General features: G+C 39.1%; 1 non-coding gene across 1 annotated transcript; it reads left to right on the top strand.

Annotated features, from left to right (window-relative positions):
* Positions 1 to 7910: 7910 nt before the first annotated feature.
* LOC131815366 (U6 spliceosomal RNA) lies at positions 7911 to 8018 on the top strand. Its single transcript, XR_009347682.1, has one exon. It is a non-coding gene; the product is annotated as a U6 spliceosomal RNA (small nuclear RNA).
* The last annotated feature ends 340 nt before the right edge of the window (positions 8019 to 8358 follow it).

Raw genomic sequence — 8358 nt, 5'->3', positions numbered from 1 at the left:
GGAGTTATTTTTCTTTTTTTTTTTAAGATTTTATTTATTTATTTGACAGACAGAGATCACAAGTAGGCAGAGAGGCAGGCAGAGAGAGAGGAAGGGAAGCAGGCTCCCTGCTGAGCAGAGAGCCTGATGTGGGGCTCGATCCCAGGACCCTGGGATCATGACCTGAGCTGAAGGCAGAGGCTTTAACCCACTGAGCCACCCAGGCACCCCAGGAGATATTTTTCTTAATAATCACTATCATGATAGCTCACATTTACTGAGGACCTATCATATCAGGCATTATTGTTAAAGATTTTATCCATTTATTTGACAGAGAGTGGAAGAGAGCAGGAGAAAGGACAAGCAGGGGAAGGAGCAGCGCAGGGCTCGATCCCAGAACCCCAGGATATGACCTAAGCCCAAAGGCAGATGTGTGACTGACAGGCATTTTAAAATTTCAGCTTTATAACACAAATGAGAGGTAAGTCTTACTGTTCTCCCTGTTTTACAAACAAATATGCCAAAGTGTCATCACCGTCATCCTACTGAAAATAATATTAGCAATCGTAGATAACTTTGACTCCAAACTGTTTGCCAGTATTTTTCTAAGCAGTTTATTTATAGATTAGCTCCTTTAAACCTCACAAAACTCTTATAATGTAGAATCTGTCGTTACCCCCATTTTATAGATAAGAAATAGCAGAATGGAGAGTTTAAGTAACTTGCTCAAGATTATATAGCTGGTAAATGGAAGCACTGGGTACAGAGGATAAGAAATATTCCCCAGGTCATGCAGTTAAGGTGGGCTGGGCAGGAGCCTGACATAAAACTGGAGGCTCTTGCCCACTGCACCATAAAGCTTCCAGCACTGTTAGATTAATGAGTAACCCATCAGCCATTAGCGTAAATCAGCTACCCATCAGTGATCATTTTTGGACATTTCTGTTCGTGGTTTTAATTTTTTAAATTTTATTTATTTATTACTTGAGAGACAGTGAGAGAATGAGGAAGAGAGAATATGAAGCAGACTCCTCACTGTGCACAGAGCCCGACGTGGGGCCTGATCCCTCAACGGTGAGATCATGACCTGAGCTGAAACCAAGAGTCAGACACTTAACTGACTGAGCCAACCAGGCAACCCCATTGTTTTTAAATTTTAAAACAATTTAAACAACAACAACAACAAAAATCAGCACTTAGTGAGCACCAACTGTGGTCTAGGTGGGGATGTTATCTACTACCTCATGCAAGCTTCTTCTCTCTGCCCTCATGGTTCCCGTTATTTTCTCTAAGGTTATTTAGGTCTATTTGTCTCCTTCAGACTCAAGACCTCAATGACATAAACCCCAGCTTATTTTTCTTTGTATCCCCAGGGACTTGCATGCTGTTTAGCACTGTATTGTGTTAATATAAACATATCAAAAACACATATGCACATATAAAACCCCTTTATCCTGTCAATTTTATAAAACAGCTTTCATAATTCTCATTGATAACTGTGATGACTGATGACTAGGGAAGTAATTTGCTCAAACTTTCTGCCACTTAGAGATAGGTCCAAAACTTGAACCCACAATTCTGACGATGGGTCTAAATCCCTCACTACTCATCAGCTCTAGGAGCACTTACTGAGTTCCGTGAAGACTACTGCATTAAGTAGTGTATATGACATCCAAGGCAAATAAAATATGCTGAATACATGCTAGCTATTATTTTCCTGGCTTCCAGCTACTATGTGGATTCAAAAGAAACTTGAACCAGATAAAATAAAGGTAAGAAGTCCTTCATTTTTATGTTTCACACTTGTAGGGCTAAAATTTTCAGGCTCTAAAAATCAATGTTCTTTTTATTAATGTGATGCAAAGAAGCCTAAGTAACAACATGACGTGGCTAGAACACAGAACATTCTATTGGGTTGTAATGGTGTAATTCCATTTGCCCTGCTCAAGAAATGAGCACCTGTGCACTTTGGTTAGCAGTGAAAATGACTGTGGATGACGGCGAAACGCAGAGCAGGACCTCTCCCTACTTGACTTTCGGTGTTTATGCCCTTTTCGTGCAAGTGAATTTTCAGCATTGGACTAATTTTTTCTTCTTTGACCCTGTCTCTTGAGACATCTTTGCCCAAGCCCTGCTCTCGGCAGAGAATTCTCTTCCCTCAGCCTGAATAACCCCTCGTAACACCATACCAAAAATCTCACTTGCTAGATATGCCAGCCCCTTTGCCTGTAGACATTTTTTCAGTCTCTCGGCACAGTACTTTCAACTTCCTGGTCAGCTGGACTGTCCACTGTGGGATAAGTTCTCCCCTAGGCTTTAGAAAAACCATGAATCTCAGATAGGAAATCTATCTCCTTTATCAACCTGATTCTCTTTCCTCACACTTCAGATATGCTCTTTGGTTTCTCCTAATTCTTGGTTGGAATTTTTTCACAACTTACCCTCCCTCCACCATGAAATCTCCTTCAGACAATCCAGGACCTACCAATTGTCCTACATTTAGAAATTTACCCCAATTTGAAGCTCCCTGTTTTACAGCATTCCAGCCAAATGCCTCATCTAAAACATGACCTTGCACGTGCCCCCAGCTCAGTTGTCTTCCTGCGTCTGACCTAGTCCTCTGCTCACCTTCCCAGATGCTCTTCATTTTCAGACACTATTAACACTGAGACTGCTCCTAAGCATCTTTGGTTTCACTCCCTATGATTCAGTTTCAAAAATATTCCCAGAATTGAGCCAAAGACTTGCTCAGTTCTTGTTTTGTTTTGTTTTCTTAATTAGATCCCAAGGATCAGTTTCTAAAATGAACAATTCATCATCTGCATTATATAGAATATCTTTCTATATAATATTCTTTAAAATATAAACCTTGCATGTTGGGGAACATATTCAGAAGGACTGACAGTATTTGCAAGTTTTTAAGTTCAAGAAGATGAAAAGTTTTCAGGTACAGTTAAAACTGATTATCAAAGACATTAAGAAGCTGATTATAAAGTCACATAATTCTTCTGGTGCTGTATACAACAGCTAATCCAAGGCAAAATTTGTAAAAGAACCCTGGGGAAAACTTTCAGATTATTAGCAGACATCCATGTAATTATTATTTCTCTTCTCAGTCTTTCTGGGCATACAGACACACACACACACACACACACACACACACACAGAGATTTTAATAAATATTTTAAATATATATTATATATACAAAATTCTTGTCATTATTCTAACCACAAAAGTTTTTTACAAAAAAAACACTGAATTACATATTTTTAAATCTGCTTCAGACATTTTAATTCACTGTAGTATTACACAAAAGATTTTTTTCAAACTTACATGTATACTTCTTATTTTTAATTACATCCAATAGTTACCCACTCTTCTTTACTTTAACGGCTATTTGTTGGGGCACCCGGGTGACTCAGTGGGTTAAAGTCTCTGCCTTCAGCTCAGGTCATGATCCCAGGGTCCTGGGATCGAGCCCCGCATCGGGCTCTCTGCTCAGCAGGGAATCTGCTTCCCTTCCTCTCTCTCTGCCTACCTCTCTGCTGAGATGTGATCTCTCTCTGTCAAATAAATAAATAAAAACTTAAAGGCTATTGTTTCATTACCAAACAGGTGTATACACTTGACTCCCATATACTCAAAACCAACTAGGACAGTTATTGGATAGTATTAAATTTACATTACAGAGAAACTCTACGCAGAGAGAAACTGAAATGATTTAAGAAAATTACCATAAAAATTAGAGACTGTGTATTAAAAACACGAGGAAAATGAAGAAAATAGAATCAAAGAACATTAGAGCACAAAGAAAATCTGGATTCTGTGTCAGGATTCAGTAAAAGGCACAAAAACTACTCTGAATATTTTTAGTACCAGTAAGTTTAATATAGAGAATTAGGTACCAACATCATGGGAAGGGCTCTAGAATGGGCTGCAGCTGGGCTTCTAGGAATGTCTTCCAGAACAATCCAGAATGACCTTTAAGCCCACCACTAGAATTGTTGAGTTTAAAACACAGGGCCCTAACTATGATCGAGGGACAGGGGCTGCCTGCTTGTCCCTGTCACCACTGGCATCGTCTTTGGACAGCCGCAAAGCAGGTGAATAAACACTAGATGTGGCAGGTTGTCACTCTTTGCCACGGCTGTCTCAACATCTAGGTAGCTGGAGAATGACGAGTGGAATGCTGTTGCTAAAATCCTGATGTCTTCACGGCTGTGTGAGCTTATAGGCACAGCCAAGAGAAGGAGGATGGCCTTCTACTTCACGTCTGCCTTCCAAGTGCTTTTAACTGGTGGCATCTGATTTATTGGTTGAACCCTACCTGCATGGAAACTGAGAAATATAGATTTTAGCTTTCCAGCTTCGGTAATACGGAAAGACACATGAAGGAGGATGGCCGTGTCAAGCCACAATACCCACCGCAGAGGACACCTAGATGAACTCCCCTCATTTATAAATGATGAATATGAGAAGTATAGAAGTTAAGTAAGACTATGGCCCAGCCAAGATTTGTATTTGCCTTTATTGACTAAACCCAATGTTCTTTTTCACCACATCCCACGGTCCCAAATCAGTCTCTCCCAAATGTGGTTAAACATTTAATGTCATTTGAAATTCATATCAATATATTTTTTTAATGTGGCCATTAGAAAAGCAAATACCAAACTAAACTTGAATTTTAAAAATTAGATAAAATCATTAAGAAGTATACTGTATTCCTGGGGCGCCTGGGTGGCTCAGTGGGTTAAAGCCTCTGCCTTTGGCTCAGGTCATGATCCCAGGGTCCTGGAATCAAGCCGCACATCGGGCTCTCTGCTCAGCAGGGAGCCTGTTTCCTCCTCTCTTCTCTCTCTGCCTGCCTCTCTGCCTACTTGTGATCTCTGCCTATCAAATAAATCAATATAATCTTAAAAAAAAAAAAAGAAATATACTGTATTCCATCTTTGAGAGCTGGGCTTTGAGAATTTGGGCATAGGATTGTCTTAGTTGGTACTTCAGGGAGTTCCTAGTATTTCCTGATCCAACAATACCATGACCAAATAACAACACATAACTTCTATTTCTCAAAGGCATGTTGAAGATTTGTTGAAAGATCTCTCAAGTACCGCTTTATTGTTTTTCTGGAACACAGTGTCTATTTTTAAATATTCTCAGTGTTTTTCCCAAATATGTGATACTCTTTTTCAGTGCTACGATAAAAAATAGTTACCTATTAGATGAAAGTAAATAGAAATGGGAGCTCTAACGTGACTTATTTAGATTTTATCCATGGAGAACATGAATCAAAAGATCTAAATTTTAGTTTGGGTCCTATCATTAGCCTCCCCGGGACAAGTCACTTATTTTCCCAATGTCTGAATTTCTTCATGTTTAAACTTGGGATGATTAATGCCTGAATTGCCACTTAATAGAGGGGTTGATGGAATAAAGCTAGATAATGGATACTTTTCAACAATATCCAGAGCTATATAAAAATATAAGACGCCACTCTTATTTGTTAATTTTATATTCTATTTAATGTTAGAAGTTATAATTCTTTTGCTTCAGAGTAAAAATAAACAGAAAGAAAACGGAGGAGGTTTTCTCTTCATTAGGCATAATGGGCCTAGCTGTTTGGATTTGGGACTCATTTTAGCAAATAATGGCTAATGAGCAAGTAGGATGCTGGAGACCAAGTTAATAACATACAAAATGCTTGTACTTAGTGCAGCCTCGTTAAAGATGAGAAATTTAGAAAATGCGTGTGATTGTAGGTATGCCTTGAGAATATATCTTTAACTGCTAAGAATCTGACATATCTTCCCACTTCGCTTCTGTTGCTTAGAGGGGCCTTTAACTGCAGTAACCTGTTCAGTTCTGCTGATTTTAAGTTGATGCTCTTTTTAACACTGACAGATTTCAGTTCAAGCTGACCTAAAGAGGCTCTCATGCCCCAGGTTCGTATCCTCCACTTTCTGCCATGAGATCTTATCTTGGACTTTCTTACTATGGCCTGACGCGTACACTTCTCTGTCCAGCTTCCCCTGGATTTTTTATTCTGTCAATTAGTCAGTCTGAGACAGATTAGCAGACTCAGACTTGACTCTCTCGACATTTAACTCAACAATGGCCGCTTTTGCCCTCATCTTGTGTGCTGTAGGCCCTTTTTAGGCCTTATTTTACTTAGATTTGGTTAATTTTGAACTTAATAACTATATCATATCATAGTTTGTGGAGTCATGCTTCTTTTATTCAGTATCAGATTTCTGAGATTCTTTATTCAATATCAGATTTCTGAGATTCTTGCATGCAGTGGCATGTAACCATAGTTCACTTATTTCAGTATTCTCTAATCACTATATAAATATAGTTTATGTATTCCTTGTCTGGTCAACACATTTTTTTTTCAAGATTTTTTGTTGTTAGGATTAACACTGTGTAGACATTTTTGTGTGTGATAAGAGCTTATTAAGTGAAGATACAGAAAAAGCTCTCAAGAGTGAGAGGGGTCCCAACAGCGTTTCCCTCTATGAATATTTTTATACACATTTCCCATTGCACATACACATTGAAGATTTTTCCTTTGGCATATATTCCTAGGAATGGAATTACTAGGTTGTAGATGATACCATGGTCAGATTTATAAACTAATGTCAAACTGCTTTCCGGAAAATTAGTTTTATATTCTACAAAGAAGTAAAATATGTAAATAAAATCTTTATCTATCCTTCATTTCCCTGTAGCTATTATGGTATTTCTTTCCCTCTTCACAGCCAACCTCTTAAAATAGTTGTCTATGCCCACCCGTGATTCTTACTCAGCTTTTACTCAGTACCCAGTCAACTGCCATCTGACTTCTGTCCTCAGCCCTCCATGAACCCACCAAAGCCAGGGTCATGGGTAGTGCATTTGGAATCATTTTCTCACTTAAGTTCCTGGCATTTGAATTCTCTGGTCTCTTCTTCTTCAAAATTCCTTCCCTTGAGTATTCTCAATCTATTGCTTAAAATGAATATTTCTGGAGGGCCCTCTTCCCCTCCCCCCATACACTCTCTGCCTACGCAGTCCTCCATTATCCTGTCTTCACTTGTTAAGTATAGGTTGATGTCTCCCAAATTCGAATCTCCAGGGCACCTCTCCTTCTTCAGCTTGAGGCTTGTGGATCTAACATCCTATTCAGCACCTCCATTCTAATTCAGTTTACACACATGGGAACATTCCTGACCATCACTTATCCTTCCACTTCCCACCCAACACTTCTCCTCCTACCATATTCCAAATCTCACCTAGGAAGTGGAGGGCAGCACTGGCCACACAACAGACCAAGCCATGTCTGGTCTGTTGTCATTTTTTGACTTTTTCCTCTCTTTTACCAACACACTCAATTTTCGACTTTTTCCCTCTCTTTTACCAACACACTCAATTAATCATCAAATCTTATAGACTCTAGCTCCCAAAGGCCTCTCATCCCTGTGTAGTAGCACAACCAGTATTCTCTTAGTCTAGAAAGGGACACAGGATCAGATGATAATGATTAAGAAAATCATTAAAAGAGAAAAAGCACAGTTTGATTAGCAGGAGTGCTGGCCAAGGAGCAAATAAAGAACATAGTTGAGATCATGGTAAGAAACTGGAGAGGTTTCAGATGGCCCAAGTCCTTACAGTAGGGAATCACGCTACAGGATTCAGCCATCCAATCGCAGGGAAATTACATATTAAAATGAGAAAATCCAGATGCTGGGGAGACCAAGTTAATGGAACCAAACTCACCTGTTGGGAATCAAGAACAATGAATATAGATCAATCAATGGAGAGAGACTGGGTTACCAGGAGAAACCGGTTCCTGAAAGCCTGGGGTTCTGATGTCAGCTAAGTGGGGTCGGGAGCACTGTCTTAAATCATTGACTCTTATGTTGTCAGTTAAGCTTTATAAAAACTCTTCTGTGGTGCTTGCTTCGGCAGCATATTTACTAAAGTTGGAACAATGCAGAGAAGATTAGCATGGCCCCTGCGCAAGGATGACAACACAAATTCATGAAGCATTCCATAAACAAAACAAAACAAAACAAAAAAACTGTTTTGTGTAAGTATAGTTCTTATTCCCATTTTACAGATGAAAAAACCTGAAATGAAAAATGATGAAAGATAGTTTTCTCCAGCCAAACATCTGATAAGTGGTAGAGGCAGGAATCAGCCCCCGAAGTCTGGCTCTAAAGACTTTGTTCTTCTATGAAAAAATGTTTTCTTTTGCTAGTTTTGGACATTACTTACACCCCTATTTTGCATATGGAAGAACAATCCCAAAAGATCAAGCAAGTTGTATTTTACTGTTTAGTCAGCTCTAGAACTCAAATCTCCCAGTCTGGTGTTTATAATCTTAGAGCCCCATTATTC

Source organism: Mustela lutreola, chromosome 14, assembly GCF_030435805.1.
Source record: "Mustela lutreola isolate mMusLut2 chromosome 14, mMusLut2.pri, whole genome shotgun sequence".
NCBI lineage: Eukaryota > Metazoa > Chordata > Mammalia > Carnivora > Mustelidae > Mustela > Mustela lutreola.
The sequence above is the reverse complement of the archived record's forward strand: the minus strand, read 5'-3'. Positions and strand labels throughout refer to the sequence as shown.